Genomic DNA, 13586 nt, shown 5'->3' on the forward strand with positions numbered 1-13586 from the left:
AATTTAAGTACGGCTCATTTCCTGCTTAGTGAAGCTCTGCTACACTTTCTGCAGACAATTCTAATACTGCTTAGTATAGAGTATGAGTCGATCTCGAGACAAACTCAGTGATAACATCTTTATGTTTTCTGCTTAAGCTGTTGATAATAAAATTATTTGTAATGATGCATAACATGAAACCTCACCAGTGCTGATATACATTCATCAGCCCTTTTTATTAGGTACAACTTGCTAGTACCAGGTTGGACCCCCAATCAGAACTTCCTTGATTCTTGGTGGCATAGATTCAACAAGGTAGTGGAAACATTCCTCAGAGAGTTTGGTCCATATTGACATGATAGCATCACACAGTTGCTGCAGATTTGTCGGCTGAACATCCATGATGAGAATCTCCCGTTCCACCACATCCCAAAGGTGCTCTATTGGATTGAGATCTGGGGACTGTGGAGGTCATTTGAGTACAGGGAACTCATTGTCATGTTGAAGAAACCAGTCTGAGATGATTCCAGCTTTATGACATGGAGCGTTATCCTGCTGGAAGTAGCCATCAGAAGATGTCTGCCTCAAGGTTGGACGTGTTGTGCGTTCAGAGATGCTCTTCTGCAGACCTCGGTTGTAACCAGTGGTTATTTGAGTTACTGTTGTCTTTCTATCAGCTCCAACCAGTCTGTCCATTCTCCTCTGACCTCTGGCATCAACAAGACATTTTGTCCCACAGAACTGCTGCTCACTGGATATTTCCTCTTTTTGGGACCATTCTCTGTAAACCCTAGAGATGGTTGTGGGTGAAAATCCCAGTAGATCAGCAGTTACTGAAACACTCAGACCAACAACTATGCCACATTCATAGTATCTTCAATCACCTTTCTTCTCCATTAATTTCCTTGCAGTTTGAGCTTCAGCAGCTCCTCTTCACCATGTCTGGATGACTAAATTGCTGCCATGTGATTGGATGATAAGATTTTTGCATTACTGGGCAGTTATACAGGTATACCTAATACATGAGTAAGAGAGGTGAGGGTGTATTGTGGGGTCTGCCCTCAATTTAAACTTATATTTTTCTGTTTCTCTCCTACTGAGGGCAGTAGTGCTGCAGTGTGTTTGGCCGTATGGTCCAACCATAAACTGTAAAGTAAATGGACCTAGTCTTCCTGACACCTGTTTCCAAAACAGAGTTTTGAAGCAGATCGGCTGGTGCGGCCATATTGGAAATGGGGTGGGCTTTGTCTGTGATTGGGGAGACTTGGGATCTAAATATCTTCTAATCTGCTGAGTTAGATAAAACATTCACCTCCATACAGTGTGATGGTGAAACATGAAAGTGAGGCGGGAGGCATGTTTTGTACCAGGCTGTAAACGCGGTCATTTCTGCTGTAAAAACAGCTGTTTTTGTCTTGGTGTACGCAACTTGCGGTACTTGGAGAGCCAGCCAAGCGGACACTTGGGAAACTGCAGACTCTAGTGCCTCCCCATTGTCTTTTATTTTTAGACCAGACGTTGTCGCTTGGGTCTAATTGCTTTCTCATCAGTAGCCACATGGACCCAAATATTCTGCTTGCATTCGATTTGCTCAAACAGAAAGAATTTAACCTTTGTATACACCTTATATATCAAAGTTCCAAACCGAACGGACATTTAATCGGTATCACAGGGGTGGATTATTCCTTTCCCCAAACTGATTGAGGTTTTCATGTATTCACCAAAATGGAAAGTTGTCAGGGTACGTTCTTTCAGCACATGCTCAGATATGACGTAAGAAGCAACTAGAGACGTTCCTCACTTTGTTTATGTTTGTTTACATTTGTTTGCGCATGCCCAATTGACTATTCTGTTTGATAATAGTGGCGCATGTAGACCACAGATTGGAATATTCCTTTCTATGTATACTATTGTTTTCGGAAAAGTCATTCAGAAAGATTCCATTCGGAAAGACAAAAAACTCCTTCTGTAACCATGGCTAATGTTTGACAGGGATGACCTGATCTAGTTTTTTTGAGTTTTTGTACCAATACGGATACCTAGACATCCTTCTGGTTCTGATCTGATACCAGTATTAATCTAACATTCTCTCCTTCTTGATATGAGGACGAGACTGAGACTTGTGTTTTGGCATCTTTGACTGTGTCCATATTTTATGGAGTTAAAGATGTCTAAATGTGTTGTGACTCTACTATCTGTAAACCTCAGCAGTGGGTGGAAATGAGGAGTTAAACTGTCATGTATTGCAAGAGTTGTTGGTGAAACAAACTGCTGAGACCCTGTAGTTATCTTTCTTTATAACTCTGCTCCACAGACCTACCTGTGTTGATGATGTTGTAAACACACATGGTTGTTGTAAACACAGAAGAGCATAGAACTGAGTTGAATAGATCTGTTCTTTGGGTGTGTACTTTGTCTCTAATATCTAATGTAACTTTCTGAGTCTGTCAGACTGGAACCATCAGATCTGATTGGTGCATCCCTAGTTTGACGTCTGTTATGTGTCTGCTTTCAATTGACTGTATTCATTGTCACTCAATAATTGTTTGGGTATTGAGAAATATTCATATAGTAGATCTTTGGAAACCCAAAAACCAGATCATCTCAAAGGTTTCCTCTGCTTTCTCTCATTCAGGGTGTAAAAAAACACATTAAGGACAGCTCATTGCCTGTTTCCCAGCCTGAATTTTAGGGCATTAACTAATCAGCTGTGGACATTTGTCATGAAATGGGATCTGATTTTGAGAACAGAAGAGTCTTTGTGGAGACAAAGCAGGAACTTGGTCCAGTCCTCTATGACTTTGACTATTTGTGCCCAGCTTGACAGATCACTGTCCCAAATCCCTCCAAACACACTGGCTTGGCTTGGCTTACTGTGGCTGTCCCATATTCCAGAACTGGTTAGCAGACTCTGCTTCACTCTCACTGGTACTTCAAAAATGTGTTTTTCAGTTGTTATCTTGAACCGCTATGAAAGTTAATCTCAGATAAAATTTCGTGCTAATTTTCTTTCACATGTTAACTTTTAATGGGGCCAACAACAGTCAGTTCAAAGTAGACTGCTGACTGTTTCACCACTTCATTGCATCATAAACCATAACTAACAAGTTAGTACACCGTGACAGTTAAAGTGAGCGTTAAAGAGGCCTGCTTTGTCCCTTATCCCTGTGTGCAATCATGGTGTCACAGTTGACCTCTGGCTGTGAAAACAGATAGAAAGTCTTCTTGTTTTTAGATGACTCATTATTTCCCAGGAACTTTTCATTTGACTACTTCAGATCCTTTGAACCATGGCTACAGTAAAGCTGGTAGTGATGTTAGAGAATAGAAACCCAGAGTTGTTATGCTCTTTGAAATGTATTTGATGTGCTGTTATGATGAACCATGAAATGATTTCCTTTTTTTGTGTCTTCCCTTTGGTGTGGTTGATGAGGATGACTGAGTCAGTGTCTGTAACCAGAGCAGAGAGCCAGATCACTGAGCCTGATTTATGTCACAGGTTTGTCACTGTCACAGCCAAGTGTTCATTCATAAATGATGATAGCCTGTTGACAAGGTTAAGGAGTTAAGTGAAGAGTGCATTATTTAGCAGGAACACAGTCAGGGTGAGTGGACTTGAAGGGTTTTTAAGCTGAACTCACAACCAAGTAAGGCTTCTGTCTGTTCTTTGTGAGTAAAAGCAGTCCCTACTGTTCAGAGTTTGAGTAATTGTTCAGTTGGAAAGCCAGAGTCAGAGTGTTGTGAAAGCTGACTGTTAAAGTTTCTCGCTCTCAGAGGTTCCTTTTCACTCCTAGCCTTGGTGGTCACTCTGTCACATGCTGTCCACGAGCCAGTGTGTTCTCACTGTTGTGATCCACAACAGCTGAGCCAATAGAGGCAATAATTGAGCAACCCAACCTCACCCAACTATCCAGAGGACTTCTTCAAAACAAGCATTGTAACTGCTCTGTCACGGATTTGTTGTGATATTATATTGAAGCTGAAAGAAGTTGTTTAGATTCAGAGCTTACTGTGTTTGTCTTTTATGGATAGATAGATAGATAGATAGATAGATAGATAGATAGATAGATAGATAGATAGATAGATAGATAGATAGATAGATAGATAGATAGATAGATAGATAGATAGATAGATAGATAGATAAATAGATTGATAGAACTTTATTTGTCATTTAAACAAGTTCAACGAAATTGCAGTTACATCCCTTCCAAGACATATAGGAAGACAAACATAGACAAGGGAAGACCGGAATAAGCCAGCTAGACTTTTGACTAGACAAAAAAATAACAACACTGGAAGAGGAGAGGGAAAAATACCATCAATTCCAGACTTTTCCCCAGAGGGGGCACAGTTTAAGATCTAGAAAAAAACACCTCAGCACATAAGCACATGATAACAACAGATAAAAAACTCAAAGACTGGCACAAGTGTCACTTATTTGTGGAAAGTAAAACTACAGCTTGCAGAGCTTGACTCCAGAATAGCGCGGCGTATTATTTACTATAGGGAATAGTAATTTAACTCACGACCCATGATTCAAAATGAATTTAGCAGTTTCTCAATTGATTATTTCTAAATTCTACTTCTGAGTTTACGTTTTCAGGTCAGATTTTATCAGGAGAATACAAATCCATTTACATTGACCAAAAGTCCCTTGATAACAATACACGGGCTGCTAAGGTTAGAAATGAGGAGAGCTAACGAACTGACAACTGTTGGTCTGCGTTTGGTGTGGTTGAAGTTGGTAGATGATCCCTGGTAGGACATAACCAGGATTCACTAATTTTACACGTTACTGACTTGTCTTAGAGCAAAAATCTTAGGAGGCTGTGAGTAACACTAAACAGACAGTCTGGACACTACACCATGCTACAAATATATGTGGAAAAAAAATATTGATGAATCGGTGCATCAAAATATTTCCTTACCCAATTCAGTATCAATTCAGCAAATCCTCTGAATCGATTCATCTCCTTGGAAGTGAGGGGGACTGTGAGTGATATTTGTGCTGTATGGACAAGGGCCACCAGAGACCAAACAACAAAGAACTGGCAGCCAAAGCAGCAGCATAAAACTTGATCCTTCAGCTTTAAAGTCTGACGTTTGGATTGTTTTATTGCTCCAAAAGGTGAGGTGACATACCACATATGGGGCATAAAAAGTGATAATTGAAGCATTTGAATCAATATCGAATTGAATCTGTATCAAATTGAGTTGCGACCTAGGGAATCAAAATCGAATCGAATCGAATCGAATCTTGAGGTTTTCGGCAATACCCAGCCAAACTGAGTTTAAAAAGTTTGATTTCTATCTCACTCTAGACAATAGCTCTGTGTGACACCAAAAAATACATTACCTTGTCACTTTGCATCCTGGGAAAAGTTCTCTTGAGATAACAAATGTATACTTTGGCAAGAGTCACGTCTTTACAAAAGTGGTCAACGATGCTCATAGGGAGACACCACTAATTCTGTGAGGGTTAGCAAATTGATGAAATGATAATCACTTACAGAAAACACTTAATAAACCTGAAGACAGGAAGAAGGAAAATAAAACATCTGGATTGTCTTCCTACTGAACGTTTTCTGATGATTTAGCTCAGGGAGGGAATTTTTGTATTTTATTTCATAGGACAGCTGAAGTGAGACAGGAAATGTGGAGAGATGGGAGAGTAGGAGGTGACATGTAGCATGCAGCAGACACGTACTGGTTGAGCTCAACCTACAGAAACTTTTATCCCTGTGAGCTACAGACACTGCACATGACCGTTTCCCATAGAGCTGTAAACTCACCTTCACTTGCCACCTGTATTGAACTAAAGAGTTTGAACAAACCAGCAGACCTGCATTGATTTGAAAGTGTTTTCTTTTTATGCATTATGAACTCAAAGGGTAGAAAAGCTGTTAAAGTTGTACTGCTCGCCTAATTTACACCGCCGTGTATCCCAGCACGCCAGCAGAGAAGTGGCTGCTCGCTATACTAAAAATAGACCTGTGCTGCTAATGCAAAGATAATGGAGCGGAATAGAAAGTGTAACTTACACACACAGTTTTACTGTACTTTTAGAAAACAAGGTTTTACTTATGATGTAATTCATCTGCAACTAAAGTTGTGTTTTTCACTACTTACACAAGAAAATCAGAATATGTGGTTTGTTGTTTTATTTGTTTGTTGTCGTTGTTGTTGTTTTTCAATTTGTAATGTTGATATTCAAGAATTTTATAGCCAATTTATTGGAAGATCACAAGAAATTTATTTTTTAAAATTTATTATTAAGAGCAAATTAACCAATGCATTTTATAGCTGATTTATTGCAGTTGCTTGTTTCTGCTCCACCCAATCATATTTACAGTTCTGTTGTTTTCAGGAAGCTTTGGCATCTATCCTTAGATCTGAACTTTTTATTTTAGTAAAGATTGTTTATTCATGTTTAATACATATTGAATTTGAAGTTAATAAATATTGTTTCAGAATTGTGAATAATAATGTATGAAAAGATATAATGAGTAGAACAGTCTTACACATAGATAACTTGTCAGAAATGAGTTTCTGTTGCAATTGATTATGTATTAAGAGCATTTTTAGCCTTTATACCGTAAAATGTAGAGAGTGTGAGACATAACATGTGTTAATAATCCTGATAAAAGAAGGGTTGGGTTACAGGAGGTAGAGTTAGTACATTCTGTGACATCAGTTTTTCCCATGATTACATGCCAAGTGATGTTGTGCCCCTTGTGTGTCGATTGGAGGTTGTTGATTCTTTGTTACTGTTACTGTTTTTCACCATCATAAACAACAATTTCCCACTTTTTTTGGAGAGGGAATATCTCAAAACAGCAGCAATAAAAAGTTAGGACACAGATATTTGTGTCCATGAACTCTGTTGAGGATAACACTGGCAAACAAATCTTCCTCAGGTATGTTGTCAGTCCACCTACTTATTCCCTGGCAGAACGTGCTTCAGCTGGCAGCCTAAAGACAGGCCGTACCCACAATTGTCTTGTCGCCTGACATTTCAGTCCCCACCTGTTTCACCAGTTAGCCAGCATTCCTGAGAACAGTTTCAGTTCTGTTGGCCTGTGTTTGTTTATTTGCCTCCTGATGATGGAATCTTAAATGGCTTCATGAAATCCATTTGCTAGTTTACCACAGCCTCCGAGTCACTCAGACATTCAGTAGACACACACACACACACTTTTGTCTGAATAAGATTTAGTTTCATTACATAAGGGACCATCAGTTGTTCACAAATTATGAAGATTCACAAACACACACACAAAGCTGATCTATATGAATGTGTTCTGTCACCTAAAGCCTTTTCCAGCCGGAGCGTTCAGTCAGTAATTACAGCCTCTGACAGTGTGGGCTTTTAATCCTCATGCATCTCCTGGATACCTGTAAACTGCCATGCCTTTGGGGCCATTAACTTTTTGCTGCCAAAGCTGCAATGTTGTGAGCACTGGAGTATGAGAAGCAAGTCATTAGCTAAACTGTCAGTTAGAGTCCAGGGAAAGCCATTACTACTGCAAATAAACAGCAGGACTGAAAGTGTGACTTCCACTTCTCCCTTCCTAGGCAACCTGGAAAACATAAAGCACTCTGGGATTTCACTTTGTCCTCCATTGGGGTTTCAGTGAGTCATCACATGTGTTTTTTGTTTTCTCTCTTTTAATTTATGATCTGTACACTAGCACTGATGCAATCATGTAATAGTGGTGTATGATATTTGAGATGCCACGAGGGGGCCTGGCATGTGTTGAATACGCAGGAAGCAGCATGACTTGCAAAAATACCTCCAGAGTGTTGTTACAGAGCTGCAGCACAGGAAATACTTTGCACTAATATTCTAAACCCACATGCATGCAGGAGATGGGGCAGTATTATGAAGAAGCTGGCTTTTAAATTCTTATAATTCACACCATGACGTAAGTGGAGCCTCTGGGAAACAATCACAAAATGCATCGTCTTTGTCTGTTGTTGTGGACTATGAAGCCTAGTAGTAGGGCTGAACAATTAATGGAATTGAAACTGACATCGCAATATGATGTACTGCAATTTTCAAATCGCAAAATCTGCAATTAAAAAAAAAAAAAGGGTTTCATTTACACAGACCTGGAGGAAATACAGTAACTTGTACAGAGATCTGCAATAAATTGACTGTGGCTGGAAGAGCCTTACCATACAAAAGAGGATACAAGCCACTAAAAAACAGGAAATTAAAAAAAAAAAAAAAAAAAAAAAAAAAAAAAAGAAGGAAATTCAAAATAGATGTTCAGTTTTTTTTCCAAAAAAAAAGAAAAAAAAGTTACAATTCTGAAATTAAAGTCAGAATTCTGTGGAAGAGGATTAGGGCCACGGACAAAAAAAGTCAATTTTTTTTATTACTATTTTTCTATGGAAAAAAAATTAGAATTCCAAGATTTAAGTCAGACTTTGAGATTAAGTCAGAAGTCCGTATTTTCTTAAGATATTTTTATTAATTTATTTTTTTCCCAGTGGCCATAATCTTCTTCCTTAATACCCTTTGTTCACTTTGTTCTATATAGTTTGTTACTCTTACTGACAACTGGTGGTCAGCCAAATTTCACAGTGTTCCTTTTTCTTTTTCAATCAAAAGTTGCAGGAAATAAATGTTTATATGGTGACAGCATGCTTTGTCATGTTGGTTGTGCTATGGAATGAATTAGTGCTTCTGTATCGTGAATAATTCAGAATAAATGTCCCTCCCAAACAAAATCGCATGCTAAATCGCAAAAAATCGCAATTAGATTATCTTCCAAAATCGTTCAGCCCTACCTAGTATTGTTCCCCAGATGCAGTCCCATTGAAACATTTTCACTGATAGTTCAGGCTTCTGCTAAGAAAGCTGCCAGGAGTGTTGACTGATCTGAAATGCCTACCTGGACAAAGGCTCCTAGGTGTTAGGAGTTTCATGAGGCAGCTACTTTGCCCTTATTTTTAAAGAACTTATTTTTTTAAAGACAGTAACATAAAGCAAAATAAAGTATGATAATTCAAGGGATTATTTTATCAACACAAACTAACTCATTTAACTTGACATGTGGGCAATTTATTGATGGTTACATTGAAAGTTTGTTTGTCAGGTCTTCATTCTTCTTCTCACGGTGTTGGACTTGTGCTATCAGTTGTTGATTGAAGACTTGAACAGACGGCTTAAGAGAAGAGTTTCACCCCACCCATCCTTTCACACACTCACACCTTGACGATAGCTGCACCTTTCTTTTTTTAACCTTCTCACTCAGGATTCCCCTCATAACAAAAGCAGGAGTATCTCTCTTCAGAAAAACACAACAGTGTTAGTTCGAGGAGGATGACACGTACTTTTTCAGAGCAAGCGCTGACTCTTATATCGGATCCATTGAAATCATGGACTGTATGTTAAGATGGGTAAAATTTAAAATGCTTAACGGCAGATCTTCTTGGCTGTACTCATCTTTGACCTGAATTCCTGTTTTTGCTATTTTGGTGGAACTGCTTCTCATCTTACTCAATTTAGAAATTTCAGCTCCAGTCAGAGACTTCCCTTTTTTCACATGTACATCACACTGAAACCAAGAATATAAATAGTTATTGTCAACTTTCATAGAAGTCAGCGGAAAGGTCAGCAAGTCAAAAAGAAGTGACTTCTTGATGCCTTTTTTTGTCTTCCTGGCATTGCTGTGCTTTTAAGTTACTGATCAGCACATAAATGAAACTCAAACCTTTCAGCCTATTTTTTTTCTCCACACCAGTCATGTCCAACCATCACTACCTGATAGGTACACACTCAACAGACTCAAGTTAAAGCTATTAAGGAAAAGATGGGTGAAATTTTATTCCTGTGTTATATTAGTATTTTAGCAAACCCAGTCTATATGGTCATATTTGCTTGTTTTTATGATGGAATAACACTCAGCCAGGTTCAAACCAAGTGCAAACAGCTGACTTAAAAAAAGATTGACTAAAAGAAACCAAGTCAATGGAGTAAAATGCTTTTTTGTACTTTCTGAGATGTGTTTTTGTTGACTCGGATGTTAAAGGTCACCTTCTCAGAAACTACTGATAGTAGAGGAACAAGGGGTCAGCAAATTATGTTTCGCTGCTATGAAAAGCAAACACATGAGTTGCAGCATCAAGCCTGTAGAGACATTGATGATTAGTTCAGTCCTGCCTTTATATAGTTTTTGTTGTTGTTGTTGTTGTTGTTGTTGTTTTAATTATTGATGTTGTTTAAAAATGTATTCACTTTTATATAAATCATTTCAGATCTACTGTAGAGAGCTATAATGGATTCAAAGTGCATTGTGGTCAGTGAGATGGATACAAACTTGTTTTTTTTTCATTACTCAAGTGTAGAGTCAAAAACTATGTCTATTCACCAACAGTTTTGGACAATGTAAAATAGGGCTGCAACTAACGATTATTTTTAGTGTCGACTAATCTATCAATTATTTTTTCGATTAGTCGATTAATCACGATTATTTTGAGTTTCAACCTAATTTGGCCTTTAAAAGGTGCAGACCTTTATAATTCAACCTGTGTTTTGCATTTTTACTGCATTTACCCAGAGTTAGGTTCTCACCTCTGATTGGTCAGCCCTGTGTCACGTTTGTTTGTTTGTTTGTCTTTATTTCATTCATGATGACGTGAAAAAATATAAGTACTAGGCTATACAAAAAAATAAATAGGCTAAATCTCAAACTGAATGAAGCAGGTAACAGGGAAATTAAGTTGTTGTACGCAGTGTTGGACAGACCGCTTATTAGTGACTTTGGGCTCGTTTTCGAATGTTTATTTGCTCATTGGGGCTTTGCTCTCTGTGCGATCCCGTCTGACTCTCCCCCAACTCTCCATGACAACGCGTTAAGTTTCGTTTCTCTACATGCGCGACTTCCACTTCGCTCATGCGCACTCCTCCCCTCCTCCTCCCCGCTGAGTGTTACCGCTGCAGTGTGAGCTTGAGAGTGATAAATTTCCTCTCTTTTCAAAAGTTAGGGGGATTTTTTACACTAGTTTGTCGCTTAGAACCTTAAAAAAATTGTTGGTAACAGAGAGTGAAGGAGACTCTCTAGATCACGTTATCAGACGCTAACCTCCGGGAGCTGACAGGCTCCGTCAGAGCCTCTGTCAGCGCACAGCGCTCTCTGGAAGTGGAGATTTTTCCTCATCAATATTCCTCACGTATGAACTTAGTGATCTTTTCCCATAAAAGTATCCAATAACACAGCACCTCATGGTGTGAACTGAAGTTACCAATTAGTATTACCCCCTGGTATTTGATTTCACCATGCGACAACAACAATAAAAACAATAATACGACGCGTCGACTATTAAAATTTGCGTCGATGAATTTTTTTCGTCGACGTAGTCGATTATGTCGACTAATCGTTGCAGCCCTAATGTAAAATAAGAATGACAGCATGTATTGATGGTTTACAAATCATTTAGACTTTATATTTGTTTTGAAAAGATTGAGAAACCATGAAAAACGTTATTTTAAGAAACAGGCTCATTTTAATTTTATCATGGCAACCTGTTTGGGTACAGCACTTTTAAACAAACATATTACATCATCATTTTTAGACCACTAAACAGTACTCCATTTTGCCCCAGTCTATCTTAAATAGACTTAGGCCAATAAAAATAATTAGGGTTTCTTCTTTATGCTTTCACATGGTCCTGCATGATACATGGATTTAATGACAGGGTTGTTCTTAAACTAGCCATATTAAACTGTAAAAGGTCTGAAATCCAAATATGTGAAGTAAGCTCTCTAAGCCCTGATACCTTGGTTTTGGTATTGACTGATACTGATCTGATATAATAATACCAGTTAATTTTACAATCTCTATTCTTTAATATGAGGATTAGACTGTGAAATATGTTTTTGAAACTTGAGCTGAATATATAACTCTATGGATTGGCCTAATTGATCAGTCAACTGCTAATATTCGATCCAGATTTTTCAGTCTGTATCAGATTGTTTCCCCTTATCTGGGTTGGATCAGTGCATTCCTTATTTTAACTCTAAGCACTTTAAAGTGATACTCCGGGATGGAACAAGTTGGGTCCTATCACAAGGTTTAGGGCAGAAATTACCCCTACAGCAGTGTTTTTGTGCAGCAGAAGCCCAGAGCGCACACACCAAAGACCCCCTCCCTGCTCCTCTGCCTGTTTCCTCTGCACTCAGACGGGGCCATATTTTACTTGATCAAAAACACAAATAAACAGACTCCCACCGAAAAAATCTGATATTGGTCAGCATTCACACTTTATTTAGAGAATTTTCAGCGCGTTACTTTCACACAAAAACACAGCTAAATAAGGCTCTAGTTCTCATCGTGTCGTAAAACGGCGCTACCTCCGCTGCAGAGCCACAGCTAGCTACGAGGCTCCCGCCGCTTAGTGTATCAGTCCACGCACGCTGCGTGCCAGATACAAACATACGCAGGTAGTCTGCCAGGACGAAGAGACACGATGAGAACTAGAGCCTTATTTAGCGGTGTTTTTGTGTGAAAGTAACGCGCTGAAAATTCTCTAAATAATGCGTGAATGCAGATCGATATCAGATTTTTTTGGTGGGAGTCCGTTTATTTCTGTTTTTGGTCAAGTAAAATATGGCCCCGTCTGAGTGCAGAGGAAATCGGCAGAGGAGCAGGGAGGGGGTCTTTGGTGCGAGCGCTCTGGGCTTCTGCTGCACAAAAACACTGCTGTAGGGGTAATTTCTGCCCTAAACCTTGTGATAGGACCCAACTTGTGTCATCCCGGAGTATCACTTCAATGTCTTTTGATACGTACAAGCCAATTCATCCTTTCACTAAACATTGTTATCATCTCCTTCAAATATACTGTGTGAAAAATTGCACCTTGGGCTAACACCTGATAACATTTTTAGAAACAGCTTAAAGAATTTCATTCATGCTTCTCCAAAACGTGTGGCATTAGTTTGTCAAATGATTTATTTCTTACAAAGATGATCAAATGTTCTCAAAGGAAACTAAAAAGAGAACAGACAGTTTTTACTGCTGTAGACTCTTGAGCTGTTGTTTGCTGGGTTCTGGTGTTTTTTGTGCAAAAGAAATAATATTTAAAATTCAATGTACAGTGTACAAGATCTATAGCCGTGAATCTGGCGTGACGCTAAGCTGCCCTGTGTAAAGCTCTACAATGCGCTTATGATGGAAAGAATTCATACTTGAGCTGTACTTTTCCCTCAGAAATATTTCCGCTTTCTCTCACTGAGTGACATTTTGAAGAAAAAAAACACGAGACCTCTGTGACATGAAGAAAACACGTCTTGTGTTTTGTAACTCCATATTTCTTTTTCAGTCAGAATTCCTGCTCAGTTCCCTCTTTGTGATAGAAATCCATGCTGAAGTCTTGTTGATGATGTCTTGTTGACATTTAGCTCTGGCTTATGCCGTGTCTGGACGTCGGAGGTGGCGTGAGGTCATGCTGCTTCACTCATACACAGGCTCAACTTGGCCACTCATTGTCACATGGGTCACGAGTGAGCTTGTTACCCAGCCAGGCAGACTGCCAGCCACCTCTGTCCCTAGCTAGTCAGCCTTCAGTCAGCAACAATGAGCCTATTCTCCCCCACAAGT

The 13586-nt window shown here is 39.0% G+C and overlaps 1 protein-coding gene across 2 annotated transcripts in view; it reads left to right on the forward strand.

Annotated features, from left to right (window-relative positions):
* Window positions 1-13586, forward strand: part of LOC141805529 (testis-expressed protein 2-like) — a 49418-nt gene that overhangs the window by 6051 nt on the left and 29781 nt on the right. The window lies entirely within an intron of this gene.

The sequence above is a fragment of the Halichoeres trimaculatus genome, unplaced genomic scaffold, assembly GCF_033239565.1.
Source record: "Halichoeres trimaculatus isolate MK-OKI-2021-1 unplaced genomic scaffold, fHalTri1.1 fHalTri1_scaffold_2, whole genome shotgun sequence".
NCBI classification, from domain to species: Eukaryota; Metazoa; Chordata; class Actinopteri; order Labriformes; family Labridae; genus Halichoeres; species Halichoeres trimaculatus.